Genomic DNA, 17,153 nt, shown 5'->3' with positions numbered 1-17,153 from the left:
AGTTCGCCAGGTGGCTCGGGCAGGCTGAGCGCCCTGCAGCAAGCTGTCACCTCCCCTTTTCTCAGGGGAGCAGTCGCCTCCTCCTTAGGCCCCGCGGAGAACTAGCGCCTCTGCAAGGCGTGGGGCAGGGTGGCAGCAGGCTGCGAGCTCCTGCCTCAGGGCGGCGGGACTTCGGCGGCCGTGCTTTTCCCCGGGAGGCTGCTGGTGCACAGAACTCAGAGTAATTTCTAATCGCCAAAATAGAGCCAGTGTCCCCTTGGACTGATTCTGCATACTCGGCGTAGTGCCACCAACAGTAGCACCACGCCAGGAGGTTCATGGGGATGGAAGATGGGGCAAGCACAGCTGGGTTTATAAGGTGGTTTTAGTTTTTTTGAGGCCAATAGCTACTGTTTGCCGTCATGCCCACAGAAGTGCCGTGGCCAGCTTCCCCGAAGTCCTCTTAGCAGCCAGGAGAGAAACAGCTGGGGGCTCAGAAAGCCAGCGATAAGTGAAGAAGCCATGCCTGATGTGACTGTTAAGAGCAGAACTGTGGCTGTAACAGCGGCCATACTGCTCTGGGCTCCAGCAAACCCGAAGGCGTAGTTTCAGCATGCCCGACAGTTTACAAAAGCAGGGGAAAACATTATGCTTTTATTTCATCTATATAATGTTGTATTCAAGTAGACGTGTGTGTATGTAGATGTACCTATACATCTTACTGTTATGCATTGATCCTGGTCAGCAGTATGTAATTATGGTATCATGGAATCACCCCTCCTCGGCATTATCAGAGGCCCTTCTGTCATCTTTACAGACATGCCCTCTTTTCTGTGTAAATATTTTTCCTGCCTTTCCCTTTTGCAAAGCAAAGAAGTTGTTTGCAAACTATTTGTAGAATATAAACAGCTCCTGCAAGGGAAATGCCCTTGAAGCAGTGAGAGTAGACTGATTGCAACATACAGTACATGCTAATAGCATCTTGAGAGAATTGCTATTACTTCGTAGCAGAGGCATTTTCATTAAAATAGAAATCTTACCATGATCCTTAGATTGAATTTTTACCTTCTTTTGCATATTTCAGGTGAGTCAACAGTCACAGGTTGCTGGTTCATTGTTCCAAAGCTCCAGAGAATTACTCACCCCTAAGTAGTGCCATTTCCCACGATTGCCTCTTTGCAACTTTTGTGAAGCAGCAGGCAACAGAACAGGCAAATGACCAGCACAGAAAAGCCTGAATCTGGCAGTATTCCTAGCGCTCTGCACAGAGTTAGCAAAATGAACCTGTAATACATTTTTATATCTGTTACATCTTGCTCACATTGGGTGTTAATTGAGTATTCATAGTAAATTCACAAACTGACGCTTGAGACTGAATGATGATCTTTCAGGTTGCCTGATACCTTTATCTGACCAAATTCAGGCAGACTCAGCCATGTGCAGAGGAACTTGACACTGCTGCAATTTATCTGCCTTTTTATTTCGGGTGCAACAGGATAGGAATGAGAGGAAGAGAATACATAAGGGATCCCCACTGAGAATCGGTTCTATAAATTATGTATTATGCAGACACTATTCTGCTGATGCTATCTGATCCCCAATTCTCAGTTCCTTGTTTTTCCCTCTATAAATAGCTATGGCCAGGTTTTCAGTTGTAAAATGACGAGGACAAAACCAGAAACCTTTCCCATTTAATAACCTCTGCCAAAGAAGAATAAGGTAATATTTTTCATAACTGTGATGTCCTCAGGGCTTTAACAATCTGGGAATACAAGCAGCGCTATGTTGTTGATAAGATACTGGTAGTAAAAGTGGGAATAATCACGCTGAATATTAAAGAGGGAAATGCCTTATTTTTGGGATGATTGATATAAAACTTGGCATTGTGAATTTTCCTGTCAACTTTTGTCTGTGTAGGACCACTTTTGATTTTTGTTTCTCCCTCTAGATCCAAATGCTTTGGCTGGACAGACCGGACCTGACCATGCTCTTATAGGAGGAATAGTGGCTGTAGTTGTCTTTGTAACACTATGTTCTATAATTCTCCTTGGTCGGTACCTGGCAAGACATAAAGGTAAGACAGAGTTAGTAGAAGTTCAGTCACTTTTGGGGGCAAGGCATGATTTCACTTGGGAGTGCTGTTCCCCTTCACCCTCCCCCATCTGCTAAATGATTTGGGCAAGAAAGCTCAGTTCACAGTCCGGTCATGAGTGAAGTCCCTGAATTTTACCTGGTTTTCCAGTGGACTTGCTAAGGCAAAGGACATCTAGTTACGTGCTCAAGGCCATATCTGGTCTAGTTGCAGATGTCCCTGCTCATTGCAGGGGGGTTGGACTAGATGGCCTTTAAAGGTCCCTTCCAACCCAAACTATTCTATGATTCTGTGATTCTGTATCGTAAGTCAGTGATTTAGAGACTGAGAGATGAGATTGCCCCCAGGTTTTAGGCCTTAGCTCTACACACTTGATTACTCATAGTTTTCACTAGTATATCAACTCAGCAGAATATTTATACATTGAGTGAACAAGATTTTTCATTTTAATAAACTGTGCTAGTACTTTAAGTATGTATTTAAAAGATAATATTAGAAGCTGGTGGTGAGTTTTCAGAACAGGGACTTTTTTACCAATGATCCCACTGGAATAAGAGTTTCATTTCTGGGCCAAGCTTTATACAGGGTTTTTATGTTAAGAATTATACTCTCTTCATTTTCAGTCCCCCCCGCCATTAGAGATAACAGGGATGGAGTGACACTGACTCCTGACTAAGCTTGTCTATGATCCTATTTTGACCTAGTTAATTCCAAAATAATTTCTTCAGATTTAACCTCTGAATGGCTTGTAGACCAGTTGTTAAAACTCAGTTGATTCCCTATCCCCACCCAAAAAAAAAAAAGGTTGAGAGAGAATTAGTGTTGATATTAACTCAAATCTTATTTTAGATAGGATAATCATATGGCTAGCAGACATAAGGTGATAAAAACATCTTTTTAATTTGATTTGAATGTGCGGGGGAAAACCAAGATTTTTTTAATGAGCCAGTGGAATTGTCTCTTTGTTTTACTTTCCTAAATGAACACATATACATCTTATGCCAACATAAATAATGCTTTTCACAAAGGAGAAGTTGACTATGGTACACAATTCCTTTTATTCATATCCTGAGCATAAAAATACCTGTGATTGATAGTATAATGTGAGTGTGTTCAGTTAATAAAACTACCTCAATTTTGCAGTTCTTGGAAATGGCTATGATATAGTTCTTCATAGATACAATTATAAAAAATAGAAATACAAGAATAATCAGTGGCCATTTTTTAAAAAAAATAAGCATTTATGAATATCTAAATCTTCAAAGCTGGTTTGTTTTTTATGAGTAGCTGTTCCATGAAATAACCAAGATTTTATCATTTACTCTGTAATTGCAAAATATATTGCATATTATTGCTGTTAGATAGAGTGGATTTTTATCAAAAGATTTCCTTAGTTTATTGTGGATATACTTGAATTTTTTAATGCGCATATCAGCATTAATACTATAAATATTTATAGTATTATATAATAATATATATAATATAGACATATAATTATATATAATATAGACATATTAGAAAATTAAGCATACATGTATGATGTATACTAAAATTTTGTGAAAATATTTGTCCATTCATGAAGCAATTGGAGCATTGTTAGAAATGTACTTCCTATAATGCAGCATAAAGCCTTAATCTGTCTTATTTTTTCTTTTCTGTTGTACTGATTCCTATAGGAACATATTTAACAAATGAAGCAAAAGGAGCTGAAGATGCACCTGATGCTGACACAGCCATTATCAATGCAGAAGGCAGCCAAGTCAATGCAGAGGAGAAAAAAGAGTATTTCATTTAGATGCAGAGCTATAATCTTGGAGTTTTACTTATCAGGCTGACTGCTGGAGAAAACTGGCTATCATTTCTCAGAATTCATTTCTGCCATCTTCTGCTATCTTTATTAACTCACATACCTGCTCTAAGTAGCCAGTTTATGCCAACAATCAGCTGTTGACATCATCATTCTATAATTACAGTATCATGCGTAAAGCAGGACATTTCTTATTGCCTAAAATTCATATCCACTGCTCTCTTAACATACAGTGCTTGAATATACAGCCTTAACAATGTTAATCATCATCTTAATCCAAGTTTTCTACATTTTTAAATGTTATGCAGCTTCTTTTTCAGTTTTCTTTTATCACATCCCTACTAGTATGTCATAGAACAATATTCGTAACAAATACTATTAGGTAAGGACATAATTTACTTATATAAAATGTTAAGTCTAAGATTAGAGGTTTACAAAGAACGTTTTATACATATCTATCTATAATTCAAAAAGCAACTTGGTTTTGAAACATATGCCCTAGAAAACACAAACCGAAATCTTTTCAGTATAGTTTCTTGTATGCTTGGATTTGGTGGAAAAAAACTATCAGTCCACTGAATTTTTTGTTTTGTTTTGCTTTATTTTGTTACATTTTAAATGGTACCTTGACAACAGTGCCATGTTTTAGCGGCAAAAACATGCTGAATAGCTATACAGATTCTGCAAAGTTAGGTAATAGTGCTTTGTTTGAAACAAATTTGTCCTGCCCTTTTACAGCTTTTTGAAATCGCAAAGATTAGAGAACTTTCTGGGTAATTTCTGGTTTTATAATTTATTTGCTTCACATGAACTCACCTGCCTACTCAGGTGAATTGTTCATGAAGCGTTCATGGGACACAACTGCAAAGCATTTTAGTATCTGTATATAGTGCATATAATAAATTCAATTAAACATTATTTGATACATATTTCACTTTTTTGGCAGTAGCTAAGTCAGTCACAATAAGCATTTTCTAATGTCCATTATAGCCCTTTAGCTATGACTCAAATCAATATTCTGAGTAGGTAACATGTATTAGTATTTTTTTGTCTGTATGTCCTAGCACTGTTCAGCAGCAAACTTTTCTAGTTCTTGTTAATTTTTTCTTTGTTATACAATGGAAGCACAATGTTATATGGAAAGGTAGTTTTAAGCTAACAACCAGTGCACAGCCTCAGGTTTTAAATTACAACCACGTTTGATTACTATCCTTAAAAATACTATTGAGTTGCTAAAATTCTCAGTTTTTAATTTGGCAGTTCCAGAGCTGCTTCTCTATGTTGGTTTGCCAAAAAAAAAAAAAGAAAAAAGGAAAAAAAAAAAGAAAAAATAGAGGTGTTAAAACAAAAGATATATGTTTTGTGTATACAGTAAATGGACTAATTCTTTATATTAAATTCCTGTCTATGCATTTTGTGAGGTACAAACTTATGTCACCGTGAATGATAGAGAATTCCTTCCATGCTTTTAGCTCCACAGTGAAAGTCTCTGTTTGGATTATTTCTGAAATTTTTTGTGTAATTGACAGCTGAAAAATCACATGCTCTTAAATATGACAACAAAACACTGTAAGCCCATCGGCTTACTTCCTCTTCCAATGAAGTAAAAAGGTTGCCACAACAGCTCTTGGAAATGATTCTATACTGGAGAACACAAGTTAGTCTAGCTGGAGCTTGTCTTGCTCCCAAGTTTTGCACCATTGACAAAAGAGTATTTCTCTCTGGTTGCAATACTTGTGAAGCCTAAAAGCATGATGGTCTGCTGTAAAGGTCTTTCTCCTGGGATTTTATTTTTGTGTGGGGAAGGGAGAGTTTGGAATATGACATCATGTAGTATGGTAAAATGGAAGATAAAGGTGCTGTGTCAGATTATTTATCAGAAGAGTATAAACCTTTTAAGGACAATATTAAGAGTATTTTAATTGTTTTCATTGAAACATTTATCTTGTTAATTTCTAAGAAAAAAGGGGTAACGTCAATCAAAACAGCACTTTTTTTTTCAAAATATACAGACATAAATAATATGATGTGGTTGAGTGTTAACATAATAAATCATATACAGTATGACATTTTAAAGAAATAAGTCTGCATTGATGTGACTGCATGCTTGTTTTTACAGTTCACTCGATACCCATCTGTGGAAAAATGCAATAATATGTTAATATAATATGGTAGTTTGAGAGAACCAGGTAGGTGCTACTAGACACATTGAAAACTAGTATAGGTTTACAAAATATTCATGTCTTTCGAAACATACACATGTAAAAGGCTGGCAAAGGAAGTCATTCAGTTTAATACCAAAAATATGGGTTCTTGTCACAACAGTAAGTTACATTAGCTACAATAGAGTATCACATACGACAAGGTTTTATTTCAGGACCTGGGGCCCAGTTCAACTAAGCATTTAAGCACATGCTCACCTTCAGGCGTCAGAGAAGTTCCATGGGACTGTAAGGCACTGTTCATATGCTTGAAAATAAGTGCTTCCTTGGATGAGGGCCTTATTTGCTCAAGTGGAATTCCGCACCAGGGTGGTGTTTACGCCTTTTTTCATTCTTCCTAACTCCTGCTTGCTTGAATAGTAGGGTTGTTACTTGAACCATGACCCAACCAAGGTCAGGTAGGACCTTCAAAAGCAGAATTGCTCTTGGGGTAACCATTTCAAACCATTTTCTCCAGTGGCATAGAAACAGCATTTAAAGTTTGCAAAAAGCGATGTAAGTTGTACTGTTAAAATAGGTTATTTCATTGGTTTTCAAATAAAACTCCTCACGTGTGTTTTTAACACAGTTGATCTTCCACTGTCTTGCACCTGGTGATGTCCCTTGCATCTGTGCAAAGCAGGTGTGAGAAACCCCACACCAAGCATTCTACCTGGGTAGCACTTTGCAGGACTGTCTGGTCTTCACGGGTTTAAATTACTACACGAAGTGTAGAGGCAGAACCTTGGCTCAACGCTAATGACGTTCAGCAGGCTCAAAGCCAGTCATCCGTTCCCCTTGTCCAGGATCCCATCCCAAACTACCGCTTTGATTGTGGTGTGAGGTATCCAGCGAATGTGTAAAACGAAGGCTCTGAACGGGAAGCGTCCTTGCTAAAGTGCGTGTGACGTCCTCTCCCACACGCACTTGCAGAGTAGTTTTTTAAGACCAGGTAGCTAGTTCCTGCCAGTGTACTGTTTACAGTGTTGATTGCTGATTATTTTTAAACTTCTTGATGTAGATTTTTTTTTTTTAAATGCTTCAGGAACACTCTCATGATTTGAACGAGAAAGCGGTGCATCTTCAGAAGACAAGGGATGCATCCTCCCAATCTTTTAGCGTCATCTGACAAGCCAAGAAACAGTTTAAGGAACCTGATGTGTAACTTGAGGCTCTGAATTTAAGCTAGAACACTTTAAAAAGTTTCCACATTACTTAAGGATGGTTCGTCTTGCACTGAGGCTCCCTCTATAAAGGAATACGTGAAGAAAACCAACTTTTCTAAATAAGACATGAAAGTTAACATCTTGTGTATTTTCATTACAGTATAATATATATATCACTATTTCAGTGAAAAGAGAGGACAGAATCATCTGTAATTCTGTAATTCATGATTGTAAAAGCACTGAAGTTACCGTGTACGCACATGTACAGTAGCTATTTTAACAGTTACAGTGTAGTTACATGTAATTCCCTGTAACATAGCAGTTATAGTGTAATTTAGTGCCACTTATTGTAAAGTGTTACCAAAAGGAAAATGGAGTCCTTACCTTTACAATTCCATTCAAATTAAAGGTAAGTTTATTAAATTAGCACCATAAATCTGATATTGCATTTCTTAATTAAGGAGGTGATTTAAAACTTCATGTTCACACTGCAGTTTTCCCCACCGCTTATCCAGACTCCTCCAAGTGTCTAATCTCAACACTCCTAGGAACTGGTAATCTGTGATGAACATACCAAAAATCCAGCTACTTCAACATTAATTGAATAAGCTGTCTAATAGTGGAAAACGAACAACAACAATACGAGTAATGCTTTTTATTAAGTGGCACAAAGTACACACTAAAAACTATGCAAAAATATAGGTAAATAGAGTGTACTTACATGTAAGTATCTTGTACTTGCTGTGTATGGATATTGGAAAACCGTGTAATTATAATATGCATTTTGATTATTTCAAGCAGGGGGACGACCCCTAACAGTCACAAGGAAAAACTGGAAGGTACATATACAAGCAGTGGATATCCTAATGCAATATGTGTAATTCCTCTACTTGCAATGAAAACTAGTTTATAAAACTGTTTATACCACTCCTCATTCTCACTAGCTTTGCTTTCCATGTCTTTGAGGCCCATTAAAATGTCACCAAAACACCTTTAGGCAAAAACAGACACTGAGTCCACTAATGGCTTTGCTGCCAGCACTCTGTATGTCTGGCAACACTGTTCTGTAATCTATTTCTGGCTCAACAGCACAAGTTTCCTCTTTTTTTCTGTCCTCAAGGGAGCCTAGTATGTTAAGATGCTGAAATATGCTGCCATATGCCCTGGTATTTTTAGCATGAGCAACAGAGAAAGAGAGAGAGTGCGCTGCATTCTTCTGATCCCTATTTTGCTGAATCACCTCACCTGGAATTTCCACTACTTGCTCAGTAACGCCAGGTAATCTTAAATTGTAAGTACAAAATGCTTCCATCAAAGTACAGGGGATGCCTTTAATGATAAAGCTAACGTTTTGTGAATGTGAAGTTTTGTATTACCGATCTTTTTATTTCTCGCCACTTTTCCATCATACCCCTCCAGAAGGAATGCACCAAAAGACAGATAACATAGAATAGCAGAAGAAGAAGATAATATTGTAAGCCTTCTTGTGGTTGCCATTGCTATAACCCGCCTTTGTGTCCTGTGTAACAGGCAAATAGATGTATTTAGCAACTGCCACTAGCGTCATTTCACACTACACTATTCCCAGAATATGACATCTACCTCTTAGTCTAAATACTAGGTATGAGATATTTGTATACATTTTAAAATACTACCGAATGGTCTTGAAATGAGATCACGGTATTTTTTTTTTTCTGTTAAAAATAGAAAAAAAAAATTGCCTGGGTTCATAATTCTTGCCCTGTTCTTTACTTATTTTGGGATAGTTTGAGCTTTTAACAGGGCATAAGGACACAGCCTCAGCTGGTATAAATCAGCTTCACTCTGTTGCCTTAAATGTGGGCCAATTTACGCTGGCTGGGGATTCATTCCAACAGCTTAAAAATAAACTGCTATAACGCATCAATATTTAGTCAGCACTAGATAATCATGTGCAATCCAACCGCAACACAGTTCTTTCCAGTAAGGCATGCAGGTTTGAAGAGAAACTTTTAAAAACACATGCTAGCTTTTGAATTAAATATGCAATACCAATACTGTTGAGATATTCTGACGTGTCTCTTACTTATTTACACATAATATTGCTAGGGCATGCTTACATTAAAAACGCTCGATGCATGGGGGACAGGGAAGGACTATTGCAAACAATAAGAGAAAATTAAATGGATAGAGCAGCCTTTGATGCCAACAGAACAGAGCAGAAACTCTTACCGAGAATGGGACTCCCTTCAGAGTGGACCTAGTACCTCTAAAGCAAATGGGAGTTGTCTACTTGGCATTAACGGAAGCTTAAGTATAGCACAGTTCCTTCCTGCTATTGATAAATCTAACCCAGCACTCTGCACTTGTTTTAACTCAGGAGGAAATAAGGGTACAAACATGGTTTAACAGCACACTTCGGTACCACTCCACATTCTCGGGATGCTCCAAGCTTTGTGCGCTTCCAGCAGCCCTTAAGGGAATGCTTCCAGCATCTAGGAATCGTCCTGTTGCTAAGCCACGTTCATTTTCTTTAGCAATGTTTAATGCATTCACAGCCAGACGGAAGATGGTGCAGAGATAACATGATGACTCTACAGTACTAGGGGCTTCCAGAGCTCTCAGTAGATGGCAAAAAAAAATCTTCATGGCTTCTGTGTTTACTATAGATCTGCCCTCCGTGTTCTGTGTCTTAAGTCTTTTATTCTCTGCTGGGCTAAAAGCAGCAACCCAATTGGAAAGGAGGTAGGAAAAAAAAGTCTCTAACAGAAGCAGTCTGTGCTACTATTAAAGAAAAGTTCAAGAATTTTTTTTTTTTTTTTTTTTTTTTTTTTTTTTTAAGATTTCAGGTGCAAAGCCAAGCCTGTTGGGGTCAGCACTTTAGCACTTTCCCTGTGTTCAGGGTCAAGCCAGCAGTGTTTCATGTGTGAGCTCTGATCTCACGTTTCAGCACAAACTACAGAGCCTTACCCTGTCCTTATGCATCGTGCTGAAAATCACTGACGTTATTTTCTTCTAAACATACTCATTTTCTTGGTTTTATTCTACAGTGAAATCATTGAAGGGTTTTCATAATAGGTTCAAAAGGAGGGATTTTGAAGTAATAACTTGTAAATAAAATAATAATGATGATCATCAACTGTTTATGTTGATTATGAAGAGGAGGAAAATCTTTAATTGCTGGACTGAATTATTTATCACGTCCTCTTTCTCTCCTTTCTATGCATATTGATTAATGTTAGTAAATACGCAGTTGCACATGTTGTCCTTTTTCAGTGAAAGCAGATTTGCGTATACCCCTATATAGCTTCCATAGAAATATGCAAATATGACCTACATTCTTCTGCTTCTGCCGGAACAGTGAGCCAAGAGAGTGAACTCATGGATTACTGGATTCATATATGTCCTGCTTCCGCAAAAGTTGGGTACAATACGCCTATTGATTTCACAAGAACAAGGCTCAAGTCCTTAATGCACATGTTTGAGTTGCTATTTATCTCTTTTCCAACAGAATTATAAATCGTTCCTTGTGCATCCTTTACTTTCAGCCTAGATATTTTACAGCTACAAAACCCCTTCAGTTCAGCATGAAGCTTCCTAGGATAAATAATATGGCATAATTTGTGAAAGGACTGTAACAACTTAATCTATTCACAGTCAGTGTAAGTGTATTCTCCTAGGAGCTCCACTGTACTCTGCTCTTACACGAGCAATTTGAGGCCTTGGGAAGGATGTATTTGAACCGTTCAGAAATACAACCACTAACCCGTAAACAAAATCCATGGGAATTAAACATATTGCACTGATGATGAGACGCCTTTACTTCATTTAATTTCTGCATTAATAACTTTAAGCAGACAAAATGCATATTGTAATGTTAGGTACACGACACTTGCATGTTGCTATGCCTATATACTTACAAAGTATTCAATGTGTACTTAGTGGCGCTTAAAAAATGTCATGTACAATTCTTCTAAACATTCTTACAGGGTTCCCATTTGCACTTCATCCTTCAGAAAAGTCTTGTCAGAAAAATGTCTGATGAATATTATTGAAAAAAATAAAATTTCAATTTTAGTTATCTGTTGGACATTTCTGAATTGTCTATTCATTTAATGTATTTCCTGGTGCTTGCCAGTTTGGCAGTGGAGTTGATTTAGACCAGTGGCTGTACCCACAGACTGTTCACTGAGCAGATTTTGCTGTTTCTAGTAGAATTGTTATAATTGTATACGTCTTTAAATATTAATTCTGAGACTTTAAAGAGTTATCCCAGAAAATAAGCTGAGACACACTGGTATTTTACAGATAATTACAAATTCTATTATTTTATTTGATGTTCATGTACTATTTACCGTGTATTGCTTTCTATTTTCTTCTGACTGACAAAGTAACATCTTTTGGATGCTGTCCTCACTGTAGGAGAAATTCATCCTTATGAAGAGGTCAAGCGCTGAAAAAGCATTTAAGCCTGTGGGACTTAAATGGTGGCTTAGCCCTCTTGAAGGAGCTAGAGAATTCATGCAAGGTTTTCTACACCACTTATCATGCTCGAGTTGATGTTATAAAGGGCAAGAAGGCCACTGGTCTCAACGGGAGAGAGACAAATGTCACAGGGAAGAGGAAATTCTGAGAGGGTCCCTGTTTATGAAAAAGAAACAAGTCCCAGATGCAGAGAGAGACACTAACAGACTTTGGTACCTCCGTGCAGAGGATATGCCGGTGCTGTTGCACATCTTTGATGACAGAGCTTTCCTATGACCTAAAGAAGTACGCATTCGACAAATATACAGCCCTGTTGCATTCAGCAGATTTGTTCTTGTCTTTATTACTTCTTTTCACTAAGAAAAATACGTCCCCTTAAGCAATTTTTAATGTGCAATAACATACTTTTCAGATTTTTTTTAAATGTCATTTTCAACGATGCAGAATTCCACATGATCCTCAAAGCATGCTGGAAGTCTACAGTGTACCCAAGAAAAATGACACAGCCCAGCAAATGACACAATCCACCAGTGGATATACAGTTTTCTGCATTCAAGCTGTAATTCTTTTAGTACTGTCCTGTTTTCCTTCATCAGACAAAAGTTTCCCCGTAGGTAACTGCACTTTGCTCTGTGCCTTTCCCTGGCCAAGAGCAGATTCTCACAGTGATCATCCTAACCTGGTATGTCCCTCACATGATTATTTTTCTAGAAAAAGCCCTGAATCTATAAATGCCAGTAAGGGATCTCTTTAATCAACAGCCAATAAAACACTTGTTTTTCCCCCCATCTTCTGTAGTAATAAAAGACAACAATCCCTTTTTGTCTGGGCTTTTGGGTTGGGTTGGGTTGATGGTTGGCTTGTTGTTTTGTGGTGTTCTTTTTTTAATAGGAATACTGTAGGGGGAAACAAACATGTTTTATTTTAAACTGTGGAGGCTGCTTGAAATTTCATTGAATACTGAGAATTTCATTGAATACAGAGCCTCTGTACCAGACTGTCATGGCATTATAGACTGATGTGAAAGAGGGTCTACTTACCCCTTTTAATAGTCATCAGGCACCTATATGAAGATATATGCACTTTTTCAAAAGCAGTGTTACAGAGCAACACTCGGCCAAGCTCTGTTGGTAAGTGTGAGGTAAAGGTAAGTGCAATTAGTGAAACTCAGAGATAATCAAGTGGGGATAATGAAGATGATTCCTTGCTTGACAGAAGAGTCATAGTACCTGCCTTCTGGTTCTGCTTCAAGCACTTGGCAACATCCTGAGCCACGGGAGGGCACTTTTGATTAGCCCTGGGCTACTTACTTGCCCTGGCTCTTCCTCCTGCTGTGCTCGTAAGCAATAGCTTCTCTGCGGCTCCAGGCTACGAGGCTCGGCCTTATTGATTCTGCAAGCTGCATGCAGGAAGAAAAGAAGACAGAGAGTGTTTTTAAGCAAGCCGGAAAGATTTTTTTAGAAAGAGGCCTCTTCTTTATTCTGTGGCAACTTACCGGAAATTAGTGCTAATGTCAGCTGGTAAGGACGGCAACCATCCCTGCTTGGTGTGTTGCGGGGGAGTACATCCTCGGGCTGTGCCAGCTGGCTGGATGAAAGAGGGAGGGAGTGGAGAGGAGGCAAAGCTGTGCACATTCCAGGAGCATGGAAGACAGGTTTGTCCCTCCCTAGGTGTAGGACCGAAGGGGAGGCTGCTGCTCGTGTCTGTAGGCACTTGTCTACAGCTTCAGCTACAAGGGGGGGCAAAAAGAAACTGGTCCAACCAGCAGAATCACAGAGCTGCTGGACAGCGAGAAATGTTCTCCAAAACACCGACGCCAACACCTGGCGAACAGGCAGTGCTTCCCATTGCAAGGGCTTTGGGTTGATTGAACTTATGGAGAGGCGGGAATTTATAAGATACAAAGAAAGGAAGAAGAAGAAACAAGCAAATCAGAATTTGGAGCTTGACATATGAAGCTAGATAGACAGTATAAATAATTGAAATGCAAAAAAAACCCTTTTGCAAGGGCTTTTAGTTCTGTATCAGAGCATTAACCAGCTCTGTCTCAGGACAAACTATATGTTTTATATAATCCTGTAATTTTTCTACTGTATTTTCACTCTTTCTGGAGCACCTAATGTTAATCTCAGAGACAAAAGTGCATATACCATGATGTGATCCAGTTAAAGTACATCATTATACTGCACTCGCTAATGTAGTATAAGATTACCCTCCAGAACAGCAGTGAGCAACGTGACTAGGAGCTGTCATATTTATTTTCTCATCCACTACCCAGCACTACCCGTGGAGGAGTGTGTGTGCAATGAAGCATTTTGATTTATTTATTTATTTCTCTATCTATTTTCATATTTCCCCTATGTTTATGTAAGAAGTTTAGATTAAAAAAGCACTTCGTACTTGGAGAAGAAACCAATACAGCTTGTGATGGCCCCTTCTTCCTGTGAGATTCAGTGTTCCAGTTTTAGAAAATTCTCCCTGTAAAACCTTCAGTGTGATAGAGGAATAAAGTTATCGACGATGGTCTACATTTATGAGCTCTAGCGAGCCTTTCAGCTACGCTCACATCTCGCCTTTAAAACAAAGTCCAAAACCTTGAACTAAATTCCAAAAACTGTAAGACGCCAACGTAGGCCGCAGGGAGCAGGCTGAGCTCGCTTGTTACTGAGAAGATGCACCCAAGTTTTGCATGCCTTTGAGGGCGTGTGAGGACACTCTGCATGGCCAGCTACATTGCACCGTTGTAGCCCACCCGAGAGGTGACACAGATGAATTGCTGCCACCACCTTCAAATTCATTTATTGCCTAAAGGTGATGAAGCAAGTTGGTCGTGGCTGCTGCTGTATAGCAGGGTAGCAATACTCCTGTTGGGAGGGCAGCAATGCCACTGTTGTCAGTCTGGGGCCTGGTTTTGGCATCCTCCAGAGACAGACATCCATAAACATTATTTACCTGGACGCAGTTGAGATCGGTGCCCTCTTCATGCAGCTGCTACATGAATGCGGCACATCTGACCCGCCAGCTTCCTGACTGCACGGGGAAGCTGAAGCTGATGTAGGAGAGCGTTCATTCCATGGGACTGGGCAGCTGCAAGATGGAGGTATGGCTTCCCGTGAGCACTCCTGGGCTGCCTCGTGCCAGAAAGGCCAGTGTCAGAACCTTCCCCTTTTACAGTAACCCTTGTGCAGCACACAAAAACCTCTTTGAAAGCTACGTCGTTTCACGGGGTAGAAGGGAAGACCGTCACTAGGTCATTGCAGAGACTCTCGTTTACACATCATAAGCTTCTCCCCTGATGGGTGGTTTAGGGACTGTAAGAATTCAGTTCATATTTATTATCACAGGTTACTGAAACGTGAATGCAGGGTCTTATACTGGTTTTGTATGAAATTAGTGGTGGGCTATAACTCAGGGTTTTCATTTTTCAGATTCTATGAGTTCATGAACACACAAAAGCACAACTCTTATTTGGTGTATTTTTCTATGCCACCTTCTTTCTATGCCCCTTTAGATATCTTCCACTTGCTCTACTACTACAAGCTCATTATTTCATACCTATCAGAGTCTGTCAGGACATAGCTTTTTCATGTTTGTTTGATAACTGTACAGCTGCCACCAATGCTTTGATTGGCACAGGTAAACTAACTTTAGGTTTACTCATTGATCAGCAACTTTGGTTGAAAGTTTTTCACCAGGAGGCTCGTTCAGGCTTTCTAAAGGAGGCCCTAATATATAAAAAGGTGGTGAGGAGAAACATGTTGGATTTTCCCACCATACTGAGTACAGCTAGGCTGTGTTCGCTCAAGAGGGAGAGACATTCAGCACTGGTGCCCGCGGATGCCGACTGCTGCACCCAGGATGGGACGGAAGCCGTTGGTTGTGTCACCGCTTTTTGGTTCTGCTGCAGCTTGGCACAGTGTCTGTGTCAGCAGAAGCTCCAGACCAGGGCGTTATTTGACCACCAAATCACATACTTTTCTCTGCCAACATCATTCTTTATTTCTTTCAGAGTGGGAGAGAAATAGTGTGACTTGTTTCAATGCCCCTGGGGCCTTGAATCTAAGCTTTCGTTCAGGAAATGAATAATGATTATCCTGCCTTGCTGTGGGGCAAAAGCAGATAACGTGGTGTTTCCCTTTAATGCACAAGGCTAACAAATAACTGCTCCTGTAAGGACCTGGGAATAGGGGGAAGAGAATTATATAGGCTTGGTGAGGTCTAGAAGAACAAGAAATACAACGAAAGTGAGAAAAAGGAAAATATTGGCAGGAGGAAATGCCGCAGTACCTCGCCCAGCACCGTGAGTCTCGTGAGGTTCACAATTAAAGAAGAGGGATGTAGCTAAAGGTTCAGATAAGATTACAAAGACGTTGAGGGCTCAGGGAGGGAACGTAATAGAAATTTCAAAGCAAAGGCAGAGAGAGGAAAAGACCTCTGAAAGAAGATGACGGCAGACTGACAGAGTGTCACTCGGTGCTGCTGATACGCCTTAAAGTCCCCAGAGCTGGGACTGAGGAGGCACCATGTCAGGTTCCCGACAGAAAGGGCTTCCACTGTCACTCATAGGTGGCCTTCGAACTGATCAAAGGGTACTGCTAAAAACACACACTGAAGTCAGGAGTCCAAGAGAGAGCAGGTTGCCTACAGGCAACACCTTCAGCATAAAATACACAGTAGACAATAAAGCAGAAGGCAATGGCTTGAGGTTCCTGTAGCCACAAGAGACAGCCTCCCCATAACTAATGGGAAATGATGACACCGTCTAAAGCATTCCCTATTCTTTTGGGCTATAAATACACTAGCAGCTTCAATTGGAACAAGCATATTTGATATAAATACATCTGTGTAGCTCCCCTCCCTAAGCATACTTGGAGACATAAGGAACTCGGCAGCAATTGCTTCAGGCCAATGCTCTGCTTCAGCTACCACAAGAAAATGGCAAGTGCAGTCATAGCCTTTGTCACCAGCTGCCACCCACTTACTCAGGCGCTTGCCAAAAAGACAGACAGACGGCTGGTTACTCTCTGACAACAGCAGAGGCATTCTCACTTCTTCATAGCGAAAAGGAACTTTAAAACTCCTCTGTTCTCTGTTAAATTCACACTGAAAGAGGCTAAATCTTGGTGCACTATTAATACACTCAAGAGACAAAACGTGGAAATCTCTCACCTTCTTACATACCTCGGGCAGGAATTTCCTTCCCAGAAATAATCTCTTTTATAACAAGGCAATGAAATTTGTTACAATTAACCAAGAGAAAGGAGTGAAGACCATTGTCAGAGTTTCATGAGACACAGGTTTCATTGTATGAAATTCCCTTGCAAATGGAAATGAAGTATTCTGTAGAAATTGGGATCATTGTATATGAAAATAAAGTAAAGCTCTTGCTGCCCCATATCCCTAACAAGTGAGCTTATTTATGGTTTGATTTTGTTTTTCTAATA

The 17,153-nt window shown here is 39.6% G+C and overlaps 1 long non-coding RNA gene across 1 annotated transcript; it reads left to right on the top strand.

The window, feature by feature from the left end:
• Nucleotides 1-1,926: 1,926 nt before the first annotated feature.
• LOC104616278 lies at nt 1,927-5,958 on the top strand. The gene is made up of 2 exons (XR_738065.1): nt 1,927-2,053; nt 3,748-5,958. It is a non-coding gene; the product is annotated as an uncharacterized LOC104616278 (long non-coding RNA).
• Nucleotides 5,959-17,153: the final 11,195 nt, after the last annotated feature.

Source organism: Phaethon lepturus, unplaced genomic scaffold, assembly GCF_000687285.1.
Source record: "Phaethon lepturus isolate BGI_N335 unplaced genomic scaffold, ASM68728v1 scaffold18447, whole genome shotgun sequence".
Classification (NCBI taxonomy): Eukaryota; Metazoa; Chordata; class Aves; order Phaethontiformes; family Phaethontidae; genus Phaethon; species Phaethon lepturus.
The sequence above is the reverse complement of the archived record's forward strand: the minus strand, read 5'-3'. Positions and strand labels throughout refer to the sequence as shown.